Source organism: Balaenoptera ricei, chromosome 1 (assembly GCF_028023285.1).
Source record: "Balaenoptera ricei isolate mBalRic1 chromosome 1, mBalRic1.hap2, whole genome shotgun sequence".
In the NCBI taxonomy this organism is placed as follows: Eukaryota; Metazoa; Chordata; class Mammalia; order Artiodactyla; family Balaenopteridae; genus Balaenoptera; species Balaenoptera ricei.
The window spans coordinates 128,033,291-128,048,842 of NC_082639.1; positions in this window are offsets into that span (position 1 = coordinate 128,033,291).

Consider the following 15,552-nt stretch of genomic DNA (forward strand, 5'->3'; position numbering starts at 1 on the left):
CTTTTCTTTGGCTTAACCATCAGTTTGTCTTCTCAATCTGAGATTGCCTTTTTCTATGGAAATATGTTCATTTTTATGAATTTTCAGATAACATAAGTGATAGCATAGGACATTTGTCTTTCGCATTCTGACTTACTTCACATTGTGTGATTATTTCTAGGCTCCTCTGTGGTGCTGCATATGCCATTCTTTTATTTTTTTTCGTGGTTGATATTCCATTCTGTCCATATACCACTTCTTCTTTGTTCATTCATCTGTTTATGGACCCTTTTTTTCCTTCCATGTCTTGGCTATTTCAATATTCCTGCATTGCACATTTGCCTGCCTCTGTCTTTCCGTTTCTGGTGGTCTTAGGTTATAGGCAATGAAGGTGCCCTGCCGCATCATATGGTAGCTCAGTTTTTACCTTTTAAAGCAGCTCCATTCAGTTTTCCTTAGTGCTGTTACCACTTTACATCCCACCAGCAGCTAGAAGGTACACAGTTCTCTAAAACCCCTTCAGCATTCATAGTTTGTAGACTTTTTGCTGATGGTCATTTGACTGGTGTGAGCTGAAACCTTTTTGGAGGTTGGATTTGCACGTGACTAATAATTCCTTATACTGCGCTTTACGCATGTCCATTTTTTTCTTTTGCTTTTTTTTTAAAGAGTGAGTACAACTTCCCTCTTCATATTGACTTCTTGAAAAATTTGTCATGTGTTGAATTTTCTTGCCTATTCCCTACCCCAGGGCATATTTTGAGGGCAGGTGTCATTTACATCCCTGCAATCCTTGTGACTATTAGGGAAGCATTAGCACTGGATTTAAAGCTGCTGTTGTGGGAAACAGCCACAAGGCGGCAGCATTATGACGTTCTCAACTCTTGTTACTAGGGCAACAGAGCCTTCCTGGACGTCATGTTCCTCGCTTATGAATTAGAGTGGAATGTGCTGGGACAAGACCCCGGAAGTTTACGTCTCCTTACTTATGTTTGTTTTTTAAAATTTAATTTCTATTTCTTATCAGAGTAAATTTGATTAGAGTGTTACGATTGGCTGGCTGTACAGAATCTGCTCAATGATTCATACATATGTCTGTTGTTCTTCGGATGCTGTTACCATGTATGTTATTACAGAATGTTGAGTAGACCTCCCTTGGTATATGGTAGGTGTTTTGTCATTATATATTTTATATATATTGGTGATTATATAATTCATACAGTTCATGTGTTGTATGTTTATATACACTTAACATACATTCGTATATGTTTGTTAGCTCCATAATCCTAATTTGTCCATCCTCCCACCTTTCATTTTGGTTAACCATTCATTTGTTTTCTAAGTCTGTGAGTTTCTTTTTCTGTGGAAATATGTTCATTGGTAGCAATCTTAGGATAACATGTATAAATGATATCATAGGATATTTGTCATTCCCTTTTGACTTACTTAACCTAATATGATTATTTCTAGTCTCATCTGTAGTCCTGAAAACGGCATTGTTCATTTATTTTTTCTGAGGCTAATATTCCATTCGGTACGTCCACCACTTCTTCTTTGTCCATTTATCTATTGATGGACATTTTGTTTGCTTGAATGTCTTGGCTATTGTAAATATTGCTACAGTGCATGTTTGCCTGTCTGTGTCTTTCCGATTCTGGTCTTCTTAGGTGATAGGCCCATTAGGGGATCGGCCGCATTGTATGGTAGCTCAATTTCTTTACCTTTTAAACGCAGCTCCATTCTGTTCTCGTGATTAGCTGTTACCAGTTTACGTCCAACCAACAGCATAGTGGGTATGCATTTCTCCACCAACCCATCAGCATTCATTGTTTGTAGACTGTTTACGGATGGCATTTTGAATATTGGGTGGTGAAATCTTTTTGTATTTTGGATTTGCATCCAACCAATAATTCCTGATATTGAGCTTTTATCCATGTTCTTCTTTTTTTAAAATAACAGTGTGAGTAACACTTACCTCTTGAAACCGTTTTCTTGAAAAATTTTCCGTGTTGTGAACTTTTTTGGCCATTACCTACCCCAGGACATTTTTTGAGGACACGTGTCATTTACAGCCCTACAATTGCTGTGCATCTTAAGTGACCGTTAGCCCAGTGTTTAAAGCTGCTCTTGTGGGAACTGGAAACAAGGCGGCAGCATTTCTCCATCCCCAAATCTGGTTACTAGGGCAGCTGAGCCTTCCTGAAAGTCGTGTTCCTAGGTTGTAAATGAGAATGGAATGGGCCAGAGACAACCCCAGTAACTTTATGTCTCATTAATTGCTGTTCGTGGTTTTAATTTTTTAAATTGGGGTAATGAGTAGAATAGTGTTTGTTGTAGGTGTACACAATCAGGTTCAATTGAACATTATATATATTTATTCATGTACAGATCCTCTTCCCATGTAAATTACTATTATTTTTTTAAATAAATTTATTTTACTTATTTATTTGTTTTTGGCTGAGTTGGATCTTCTTTGCTGCCTGTGGGCTTTCTCTAGTTGCGGTGAGCGGGGGCTACTCTCCGGTGCGGTGCACGGGCTTCTCACCGTAGTGGCTTCTTTTGTTGCGGAACACGGGCTCTAGGCGTGTGGGCTTCAGTAGTTGTGGCACCTGGTCTCAGTGGTTATGGCTCATGGGCTCCAGAGCGTAGGCTCATTAGTTGTGGTGCACGGGCTTAGTTGCTCTGCAGCATGTGGGATCTTCCCGAACCAGGGATCGAACCTGTGTCCCCTGCATTGGCAGGAGGATTCTTAACCACGGTGCCACCAGGCAAGCCCCCGTGTAAATTATTACAGAGCGTTCAGTAGACCTCCCTTGGTATATGGTCGGTCTGTTTGATACATGTGTTTAATATGTATTTGTATACGTATGGTAACCCTAATCTTAATGTATCCATTCCTCCCACTTCTCCCTTAAGATAACCATAGTTTGTTTTCTAAGTCTGTGGGAGTCTTTCTCTGTGGAAATATGTTCATATGTGTCAGTTGTTAGGTAACACCTAGGAGTGATATCACAGGATATTTGTCGTCTGCTTTCCGACTTACCTCATGCTCTGTGATTATCTCTAGGCTCATCTATGGTGCTGCAAAGAGCAGTGTTTCATTCTTTTCCATGGCGAATATTCCATTGTGTACATGGACCACTTCTTCTTTTTACATTCATCTGTGGATGGACATTTTGGTTACTTCCAAGTCTTGGCTATGCTAAATATTGATGCAGTGCAGGCTTGCCAGCCTGTGTCTTTTGGATTCTGGTCTTCTCATGGGTTAGGCCCAGCATTGGGCCTACTAGATCATATGGTAGTTCAATTTTTACCTTTCAACGCACCTCCATTCTGTTCTCACTACTGGCTGTTACCAGATTACATCCCACCAGCAACTTGAGGGTACACAGTTCTATAAAAAACCCTTCAGCGTTTATTGTTTGTAGACTTTTTACAGATGACATTTTGAGTGTTGGGTGGTGATACCTTTTTGTAGTTTGGATTTGCATGCATCTAAAAATTCCCGATATTGAGCTTTTATCTACGTACTTTTTTTTAAAGTAAAACAGAGAAACTTACCTCTTCTAATTGTTTCCTTGAAAAATTTGCCATGTTCTGAATTCCTGTGGCCATTACCTGCACCAGTACGTTTTTTGAGGGCAGGTGTCATTTAAAGCCCTATAGTAATTGTGACTATTACATGACCATTAGCTCTGGGTTTAAAACTGCTGTTGCAGGAAACGGCCACAAGGGGGCAGCATTTCTATATTCCCAACTCTGGTTACTAAGGGAAAAGAGCCTTCCTGGAAGTCCTGTTTGTAGGTTGTAAAGTAGAGTGGAATGTGCCAGGACAAACACCCCAAAACTATGTCTACTTATTTGCTGTTGGTATTCTTAGTTTAATTTTCATTTTTCTCCGAGCAAATTTAATTGCAATGTTGTGTTTGTTCTAGGTGTACAGAATCTCTTTCATTGATACATATATCTTTTCATGTTTGGATCCTGTTCCATATAGGTTATTACAGAAAGTTGTGTAGACCTCTCTTGGTATTCGGTATGTCTCTGATGATTATATATTTTATAAATATTAGCATATGTCTGTTAAACCCAATACGCTCCATTATATATTCCTCACACCTTTCCGTCTGGCTAACCACAAGCTTGTTTTCTGAACACGTCAATGTCCTTCTCTGTGGAAATAGGTTCCTTCCTATGAATTTTTAGATAACACCTATACGTGATATCATAGGATATGTGTCTGTCGCTTCCTGACTTACTTCAAGTTGTGTGATTATCTGTAGCCTCATCTATGGTGCTGCGACCGGCATTGTTTCATTCTTTTCTGCATCTAATGTTGCATTGTGTACATGGACCACTTTTTCGTCCACTCATCTGCTGATGGACATTTTTGTTGCTTCCATGTCTTGGCCATGGTGTATACTGCTGCAATACACGATTTTCCATCCTGTGTCTTTTTGATTCTGGCTTTCACAGGTGACAGGCCCAACAGTGGGCCTTCCGGATCATATGGTAACTCAATTTTCACCTTGAAACGCACTGCCATTCTGTTGCTATTATTGGCTGTTACCAGTTTACATCCCACTTAGACCGAGAGGTTACACTATTCTCCACAACTTCTTCAACATCTATTGTTTGTTGACTTTTTGCTGATGGTCATTCTGACCGGTGAGAGGTGATACCTTTGTGTAGATTGGCTTTGCATGCGACTGATAATTCCTGATGTTTTGCGTTTATCAATGTCCTTTTCATTCGTTTAAAGATGGAGCTAAACTTACAACTTCAAATTGCCTTCTTGAAAAATTTGCCGCGTTTGGATTTTTTTGGCCATTCCCTACCCCAGGACAGTTGTTGAGGGCATGAGTCATTTACAGCCCTGCAGTCCTTGTGACTATTAGTGACCATTAGCAGTGGATTTAAAGCTGCTGTTTGAGGAAACGGCCTTAGTGTGGCAGCATTTCTACGTTGCCATCTCTGCTTGCTAGGGAAACAGAACCTTGCTGCAAGTTGTGCTGTTAGGTTGCAGATTAGATTGGAATGTGCCAGGACAAACCCCCATAAGTTTTAGCCTCCTTAATTCTTGTTTGTGTCTTTAAGTTGTACTTTTTCTCAGAGCAAGTTTGATTGAAAATGTCTTTTGTTGTAGGTGTACAGAATCTTGTTCATTTACACATAAACATACATCTATTGATCTTTGGGTCCTTTTCCATGTAGGTTATTACAGAGTGTTGAGTAGACCACTCTTGGTATTCTGTAGGTCTTTGGGGATGATATATTTTATATGTATTAGTATATATTTGTTAACCCCAATATCCTAATATATCCATTCCTCACACCTTTTCTTTGGCTTAACCATCAGTTTGTCTTCTCAATCTGAGATTGCCTTTTTCTATGGAAATATGTTCATTTTTATGAATTTTCAGATAACATAAGTGATAGCATAGGACATTTGTCTTTCGCATTCTGACTTACTTCACATTGTGTGATTATTTCTAGGCTCCTCTGTGGTGCTGCATATGCCATTCTTTTATTTTTTTTCGTGGTTGATATTCCATTCTGTCCATATACCACTTCTTCTTTGTTCATTCATCTGTTTATGGACCCTTTTTTTCCTTCCATGTCTTGGCTATTTCAATATTCCTGCATTGCACATTTGCCTGCCTCTGTCTTTCCGTTTCTGGTGGTCTTAGGTTATAGGCAATGAAGGTGCCCTGCCGCATCATATGGTAGCTCAGTTTTTACCTTTTAAAGCAGCTCCATTCAGTTTTCCTTAGTGCTGTTACCACTTTACATCCCACCAGCAGCTAGAAGGTACACAGTTCTCTAAAACCCCTTCAGCATTCATAGTTTGTAGACTTTTTGCTGATGGTCATTTGACTGGTGTGAGCTGAAACCTTTTTGGAGGTTGGATTTGCATGTGACTAATAATTCCTTATACTGCGCTTTACGCATGTCCATTTTTTTCTTTTGCTTTTTTTTTAAAGAGTGAGTACAACTTCCCTCTTCATATTGACTTCTTGAAAAATTTGTCATGTGTTGAATTTTCTTGCCTATTCCCTACCCCAGGGCATATTTTGAGGGCAGGTGTCATTTACATCCCTGCAATCCTTGTGACTATTAGGGAAGCATTAGCACTGGATTTAAAGCTGCTGTTGTGGGAAACAGCCACAAGGCGGCAGCATTATGACGTTCTCAACTCTTGTTACTAGGGCAACAGAGCCTTCCTGGACGTCATGTTCCTCGCTTATGAATTAGAGTGGAATGTGCTGGGACAAGACCCCGGAAGTTTACGTCTCCTTACTTATGTTTGTTTTTTAAAATTTAATTTCTATTTCTTATCAGAGTAAATTTGATTAGAGTGTTACGATTGGCTGGCTGTACAGAATCTGCTCAATGATTCATACATATGTCTGTTGTTCTTCGGATGCTGTTACCATGTATGTTATTACAGAATGTTGAGTAGACCTCCCTTGGTATATGGTAGGTGTTTTGTCATCATATATTTTATATATATTGGTGATTATATAATTCATACAGTTCATGTGTTGTATGTTTATATACACTTAACATACATTCGTATATGTTTGTTAGCTCCATAATCCTAATTTGTCCATCCTCCCACCTTTCATTTTGGTTAACCATTCATTTGTTTTCTAAGTCTGTGAGTTTCTTTTTCTGTGGAAATATGTTCATTGGTAGCAATCTTAGGATAACATGTATAAATGATATCATAGGATATTTGTCATTCCCTTTTGACTTACTTAACCTAATATGATTATTTCTAGTCTCATCTGTAGTCCTGAAAACGGCATTGTTCATTTATTTTTTCTGAGGCTAATATTCCATTCGGTACGTCCACCACTTCTTCTTTGTCCATTTATCTATTGATGGACATTTTGTTTGCTTGAATGTCTTGGCTATTGTAAATATTGCTACAGTGCATGTTTGCCTGTCTGTGTCTTTCCGATTCTGGTCTTCTTAGGTGATAGGCCCATTAGGGGATCGGCCGCATTGTATGGTAGCTCAATTTCTTTACCTTTTAAACGCAGCTCCATTCTGTTCTCGTGATTAGCTGTTACCAGTTTACGTCCAACCAACAGCATAGTGGGTATGCATTTCTCCACCAACCCATCAGCATTCATTGTTTGTAGACTGTTTACGGATGGCATTTTGAATATTGGGTGGTGAAATCTTTTTGTATTTTGGATTTGCATCCAACCAATAATTCCTGATATTGAGCTTTTATCCATGTTCTTCTTTTTTTAAAATAACAGTGTGAGTAACACTTACCTCTTGAAACCGTTTTCTTGAAAAATTTTCCGTGTTGTGAACTTTTTTGGCCATTACCTACCCCAGGACATTTTTTGAGGACACGTGTCATTTACAGCCCTACAATTACTGTGCATCTCAAGTGACCGTTAGCCCAGTGTTTAAAGCTGCTCTTGTGGGAACAGGAAACAAGGCGGCAGCATTTCTCCATCCCCAAATCTGGTTACTAGGGCAGCTGAGCCTTCCTGAAAGTCGTGTTCCTAGGTTGTAAATGAGAATAGAATGGGCCAGAGACAACCCCAGTAACTTTATGTCTCATTAATTGCTGTTCGTGGTTTTAATTTTTTAAATTGGGGTAATGAGTAGAATAGTGTTTGTTGTAGGTGTACACAATCAGGTTCAATTGAACATTATATATATTTATTCATGTACAGATCCTCTTCCCATGTAAATTACTATTATTTTTTTAAATAAATGTATTTTACTTATTTATTTGTTTTTGGCTGAGTTGGATCTTCTTTGCTGCCTGTGGGCTTTCTCTAGTTGCGGTGAGCGGGGGCTACTCTCCGGTGCGGTGCACGGGCTTCTCACCGTAGTGGCTTCTTTTGTTGCGGAACACGGGCTCTAGGCGTGTGGGCTTCAGTAGTTGTGGCACCTGGTCTCAGTGGTTATGGCTCATGGGCTCCAGAGCGTAGGCTCATTAGTTGTGGTGCACGGGCTTAGTTGCTCTGCAGCATGTGGGATCTTCCCGAACCAGGGATCGAACCTGTGTCCCCTGCATTGGCAGGAGGATTCTTAACCACGGTGCCACCAGGCAAGCCCCCGTGTAAATTATTACAGAGCGTTCAGTAGACCTCCCTTGGTATATGGTCGGTCTGTTTGATACATGTGTTTAATATGTATTTGTATACGTATGGTAACCCTAATCTTAATGTATCCATTCCTCCCACTTCTCCCTTAAGATAACCATAGTTTGTTTTCTAAGTCTGTGGGAGTCTTTCTCTGTGGAAATATGTTCATATGTGTCAGTTGTTAGGTAACACCTAGGAGTGATATCACAGGATATTTGTCGTCTGCTTTCCGACTTACCTCATGCTCTGTGATTATCTCTAGGCTCATCTATGGTGCTGCAAAGAGCAGTGTTTCATTCTTTTCCACGGCGAATATTCCATTGTGTACATGGACCACTTCTTCTTTTTACATTCATCTGTGGATGGACATTTTGGTTACTTCCAAGTCTTGGCTATGCTAAATATTGATGCAGTGCAGGCTTGCCAGCCTGTGTCTTTTGGATTCTGGTCTTCTCATGGGTTAGGCCCAGCATTGGGCCTACTAGATCATATGGTAGTTCAATTTTTACCTTTCAACGCACCTCCATTCTGTTCTCACTACTGGCTGTTACCAGATTACATCCCACCAGCAACTTGAGGGTACACAGTTCTATAAAAAACCCTTCAGCGTTTATTGTTTGTAGACTTTTTACAGATGACATTTTGAGTGTTGGGTGGTGATACCTTTTTGTAGTTTGGATTTGCATGCATCTAAAAATTCCCGATATTGAGCTTTTATCTACGTACTTTTTTTTAAAGTAAAACAGAGAAACTTACCTCTTCAAATTGTTTCCTTGAAAAATTTGCCATGTTCTGAATTCCTGTGGCCATTACCTGCACCAGTACGTTTTTTGAGGGCAGGTGTCATTTAGAGCCCTATAGTAATTGTGACTATTACATGACCATTAGCTCTGGGTTTAAAGCTGCTGTTGCAGGAAACGGCCACAAGGGGGCAGCATTTCTATATTCCCAACTCTGGTTACTAAGGGAAAAGAGCCTTCCTGGAAGTCCTGTTTGTAGGTTGTAAAGTAGAGTGGAATGTGCCAGGACAAACACCCCAAAACTATGTCTACTTATTTGCTGTTGGTATTCTTAGTTTAATTTTCATTTTTCTCCGAGCAAATTTAATTGCAATGTTGTGTTTGTTCTAGGTGTACAGAATCTCTTTCATTGATACATATATCTTTTCATGTTTGGATCCTGTTCCATATAGGTTATTACAGAAAGTTGTGTAGACCTCTCTTGGTATTCGGTATGTCTCTGATGATTATATATTTTATAAATATTAGCATATGTCTGTTAAACCCAATACGCTCTGTTATATATTCCTCACACCTTTCCGTCTGGCTAACCACAAGCTTGTTTTCTGAACACGTCAATGTCCTTCTCTGTGGAAATAGGTTCCTTCCTATGAATTTTTAGATAACACCTATACGTGATATCATAGGATATGTGTCTGTCGCTTCCTGACTTACTTCAAGTTGTGTGATTATCTGTAGCCTCATCTATGGTGCTGCGACCGGCATTGTTTCATTCTTTTCTGCGTCTAATGTTGCATTGTGTACATGGACCACTTTTTCGTCCACTCATCTGCTGATGGACATTTTTGTTGCTTCCATGTCTTGGCCATGGTGTATACTGCTGCAATACACGATTTTCCATCCTGTGTCTTTTTGATTCTGGCTTTCACAGGTGACAGGCCCAACAGTGGGCCTTCCGGATCATATGGTAACTCAATTTTCACCTTGAAACGCACTGCCATTCTGTTGCTATTATTGGCTGTTACCAGTTTACATCCCACTTAGACCGAGAGGTTACACTATTCTCCACAACTTCTTCAACATCTATTGTTTGTTGACTTTTTGCTGATGGTCATTCTGACCGGTGAGAGGTGATACCTTTGTGTAGATTGGCTTTGCATGCGACTGATAATTCCTGATGTTTTGCGTTTATCAATGTCCTTTTCATTCGTTTAAAGATGGAGCTAAACTTACAACTTCAAATTGCCTTCTTGAAAAATTTGCCGCGTTTGGATTTTTTTGGCCATTCCCTACCCCAGGACAGTTGTTGAGGGCATGAGTCATTTACAGCCCTGCAGTCCTTGTGACTATTAGTGACCATTAGCAGTGGATTTAAAGCTGCTGTTTGAGGAAACGGCCTTAGTGTGGCAGCATTTCTACGTTGCCATCTCTGCTTGCTAGGGAAACAGAACCTTGCTGCAAGTTGTGCTGTTAGGTTGCAGATTAGATTGGAATGTGCCAGGACAAACCCCCATAAGTTTTAGCCTCCTTAATTCTTGTTTGTGTCTTTAAGTTGTACTTTTTCTCAGAGCAAGTTTGATTGAAAATGTCTTTTGTTGTAGGTGTACAGAATCTTGTTCATTTACACATAAACATACATCTATTGATCTTTGGGTCCTTTTCCATGTAGGTTATTACAGAGTGTTGAGTAGACCACTCTTGGTATTCTGTAGGTCTTTGGGGATGATATATTTTATATGTATTAGTATATATTTGTTAACCCCAATATCCTAATATATCCATTCCTCACACCTTTTCTTTGGCTTAACCATCAGTTTGTCTTCTCAATCTGAGATTGCCTTTTTCTATGGAAATATGTTCATTTTTATGAATTTTCAGATAACATAAGTGATAGCATAGGACATTTGTCTTTCGCATTCTGACTTACTTCACATTGTGTGATTATTTCTAGGCTCCTCTGTGGTGCTGCATATGCCATTCTTTTATTTTTTTTCGTGGTTGATATTCCATTCTGTCCATATACCACTTCTTCTTTGTTCATTCATCTGTTTATGGACCCTTTTTTTCCTTCCATGTCTTGGCTATTTCAATATTCCTGCATTGCACATTTGCCTGCCTCTGTCTTTCTGTTTCTGGTGGTCTTAGGTTATAGGCAATGAAGGTGCCCTGCCGCATCATATGGTAGCTCAGTTTTTACCTTTTAAAGCAGCTCCATTCAGTTTTCCTTAGTGCTGTTACCACTTTACATCCCACCAGCAGCTAGAAGGTACACAGTTCTCTAAAACCCCTTCAGCATTCATAGTTTGTAGACTTTTTGCTGATGGTCATTTGACTGGTGTGAGCTGAAACCTTTTTGGAGGTTGGATTTGCATGTGACTAATAATTCCTTATACTGCGCTTTACGCATGTCCATTTTTTTCTTTTGCTTTTTTTTTAAAGAGTGAGTACAACTTCCCTCTTCATATTGACTTCTTGAAAAATTTGTCATGTGTTGAATTTTCTTGCCTATTCCCTACCCCAGGGCATATTTTGAGGGCAGGTGTCATTTACATCCCTGCAATCCTTGTGACTATTAGGGAAGCATTAGCACTGGATTTAAAGCTGCTGTTGTGGGAAACAGCCACAAGGCGGCAGCATTATGACGTTCTCAACTCTTGTTACTAGGGCAACAGAGCCTTCCTGGACGTCATGTTCCTCGCTTATGAATTAGAGTGGAATGTGCTGGGACAAGACCCCGGAAGTTTACGTCTCCTTACTTATGTTTGTTTTTTAAAATTTAATTTCTATTTCTTATCAGAGTAAATTTGATTAGAGTGTTACGATTGGCTGGCTGTACAGAATCTGCTCAATGATTCATACATATGTCTGTTGTTCTTCGGATGCTGTTACCATGTATGTTATTACAGAATGTTGAGTAGACCTCCCTTGGTATATGGTAGGTGTTTTGTCATTATATATTTTCTATATATTGGTGATTATATAATTCATACAGTTCATGTGTTGTATGTTTATATACACTTAACATACATTCGTATATGTTTGTTAGCTCCATAATCCTAATTTGTCCATCCTCCCACCTTTCATTTTGGTTAACCATTCATTTGTTTTCTAAGTCTGTGAGTTTCTTTTTCTGTGGAAATATGTTCATTGGTAGCAATCTTAGGATAACATGTATAAATGATATCATAGGATATTTGTCATTCCCTTTTGACTTACTTAACCTAATATGATTATTTCTAGTCTCATCTGTAGTCCTGAAAACGGCATTGTTCATTTATTTTTTCTGAGGCTAATATTCCATTCGGTACGTCCACCACTTCTTCTTTGTCCATTTATCTATTGATGGACATTTTGTTTGCTTGAATGTCTTGGCTATTGTAAATATTGCTACAGTGCATGTTTGCCTGTCTGTGTCTTTCCGATTCTGGTCTTCTTAGGTGATAGGCCCATTAGGGGATCGGCCGCATTGTATGGTAGCTCAATTTCTTTACCTTTTAAACGCAGCTCCATTCTGTTCTCGTGATTAGCTGTTACCAGTTTACGTCCAACCAACAGCATAGTGGGTATGCATTTCTCCACCAACCCATCAGCATTCATTGTTTGTAGACTGTTTACGGATGGCATTTTGAATATTGGGTGGTGAAATCTTTTTGTATTTTGGATTTGCATCCAACCAATAATTCCTGATATTGAGCTTTTATCCATGTTCTTCTTTTTTTAAAATAACAGTGTGAGTAACACTTACCTCTTGAAACCGTTTTCTTGAAAAATTTTCCGTGTTGTGAACTTTTTTGGCCATTACCTACCCCAGGACATTTTTTGAGGACACGTGTCATTTACAGCCCTACAATTACTGTGCATCTCAAGTGACCGTTAGCCCAGTGTTTAAAGCTGCTCTTGTGGGAACAGGAAACAAGGCGGCAGCATTTCTCCATCCCCAAATCTGGTTACTAGGGCAGCTGAGCCTTCCTGAAAGTCGTGTTCCTAGGTTGTAAATGAGAATAGAATGGGCCAGAGACAACCCCAGTAACTTTATGTCTCATTAATTGCTGTTCGTGGTTTTAATTTTTTAAATTGGGGTAATGAGTAGAATAGTGTTTGTTGTAGGTGTACACAATCAGGTTCAATTGAACATTATATATATTTATTCATGTACAGATCCTCTTCCCATGTAAATTACTATTATTTTTTTAAATAAATGTATTTTACTTATTTATTTGTTTTTGGCTGAGTTGGATCTTCTTTGCTGCCTGTGGGCTTTCTCTAGTTGCGGTGAGCGGGGGCTACTCTCCGGTGCGGTGCACGGGCTTCTCACCGTAGTGGCTTCTTTTGTTGCGGAACACGGGCTCTAGGCGTGTGGGCTTCAGTAGTTGTGGCACCTGGTCTCAGTGGTTATGGCTCATGGGCTCCAGAGCGTAGGCTCATTAGTTGTGGTGCACGGGCTTAGTTGCTCTGCAGCATGTGGGATCTTCCCGAACCAGGGATCGAACCTGTGTCCCCTGCATTGGCAGGAGGATTCTTAACCACGGTGCCACCAGGCAAGCCCCCGTGTAAATTATTACAGAGCGTTCAGTAGACCTCCCTTGGTATATGGTCGGTCTGTTTGATACATGTGTTTAATATGTATTTGTATACGTATGGTAACCCTAATCTTAATGTATCCATTCCTCCCACTTCTCCCTTAAGATAACCATAGTTTGTTTTCTAAGTCTGTGGGAGTCTTTCTCTGTGGAAATATGTTCATATGTGTCAGTTGTTAGGTAACACCTAGGAGTGATATCACAGGATATTTGTCGTCTGCTTTCCGACTTACCTCATGCTCTGTGATTATCTCTAGGCTCATCTATGGTGCTGCAAAGAGCAGTGTTTCATTCTTTTCCACGGCGAATATTCCATTGTGTACATGGACCACTTCTTCTTTTTACATTCATCTGTGGATGGACATTTTGGTTACTTCCAAGTCTTGGCTATGCTAAATATTGATGCAGTGCAGGCTTGCCAGCCTGTGTCTTTTGGATTCTGGTCTTCTCATGGGTTAGGCCCAGCATTGGGCCTACTAGATCATATGGTAGTTCAATTTTTACCTTTCAACGCACCTCCATTCTGTTCTCACTACTGGCTGTTACCAGATTACATCCCACCAGCAACTTGAGGGTACACAGTTCTATAAAAAACCCTTCAGCGTTTATTGTTTGTAGACTTTTTACAGATGACATTTTGAGTGTTGGGTGGTGATACCTTTTTGTAGTTTGGATTTGCATGCATCTAAAAATTCCCGATATTGAGCTTTTATCTACGTACTTTTTTTTAAAGTAAAACAGAGAAACTTACCTCTTCAAATTGTTTCCTTGAAAAATTTGCCATGTTCTGAATTCCTGTGGCCATTACCTGCACCAGTACGTTTTTTGAGGGCAGGTGTCATTTAGAGCCCTATAGTAATTGTGACTATTACATGACCATTAGCTCTGGGTTTAAAGCTGCTGTTGCAGGAAACGGCCACAAGGGGGCAGCATTTCTATATTCCCAACTCTGGTTACTAAGGGAAAAGAGCCTTCCTGGAAGTCCTGTTTGTAGGTTGTAAAGTAGAGTGGAATGTGCCAGGACAAACACCCCAAAACTATGTCTACTTATTTGCTGTTGGTATTCTTAGTTTAATTTTCATTTTTCTCCGAGCAAATTTAATTGCAATGTTGTGTTTGTTCTAGGTGTACAGAATCTCTTTCATTGATACATATATCTTTTCATGTTTGGATCCTGTTCCATATAGGTTATTACAGAAAGTTGTGTAGACCTCTCTTGGTATTCGGTATGTCTCTGATGATTATATATTTTATAAATATTAGCATATGTCTGTTAAACCCAATACGCTCCGTTATATATTCCTCACACCTTTCCGTCTGGCTAACCACAAGCTTGTTTTCTGAACACGTCAATGTCCTTCTCTGTGGAAATAGGTTCCTTCCTATGAATTTTTAGATAACACCTATACGTGATATCATAGGATATGTGTCTGTCGCTTCCTGACTTACTTCAAGTTGTGTGATTATCTGTAGCCTCATCTATGGTGCTGCGACCGGCATTGTTTCATTCTTTTCTGCGTCTAATGTTGCATTGTGTACATGGACCACTTTTTCGTCCACTCATCTGCTGATGGACATTTTTGTTGCTTCCATGTCTTGGCCATGGTGTATACTGCTGCAATACACGATTTTCCATCCTGTGTCTTTTTGATTCTGGCTTTCACAGGTGACAGGCCCAACAGTGGGCCTTCCGGATCATATGGTAACTCAATTTTCACCTTGAAACGCACTGCCATTCTGTTGCTATTATTGGCTGTTACCAGTTTACATCCCACTTAGACCGAGAGGTTACACTATTCTCCACAACTTCTTCAACATCTATTGTTTGTTGACTTTTTGCTGATGGTCATTCTGACCGGTGAGAGGTGATACCTTTGTGTAGATTGGCTTTGCATGCGACTGATAATTCCTGATGTTTTGCGTTTATCAATGTCCTTTTCATTCGTTTAAAGATGGAGCTAAACTTACAACTTCAAATTGCCTTCTTGAAAAATTTGCCGCGTTTGGATTTTTTTGGCCATTCCCTACCCCAGGACAGTTGTTGAGGGCATGAGTCATTTACAGCCCTGCAGTCCTTGTGACTATTAGTGACCATTAGCAGTGGATTTAAAGCTGCTGTTTGAGGAAACGGCC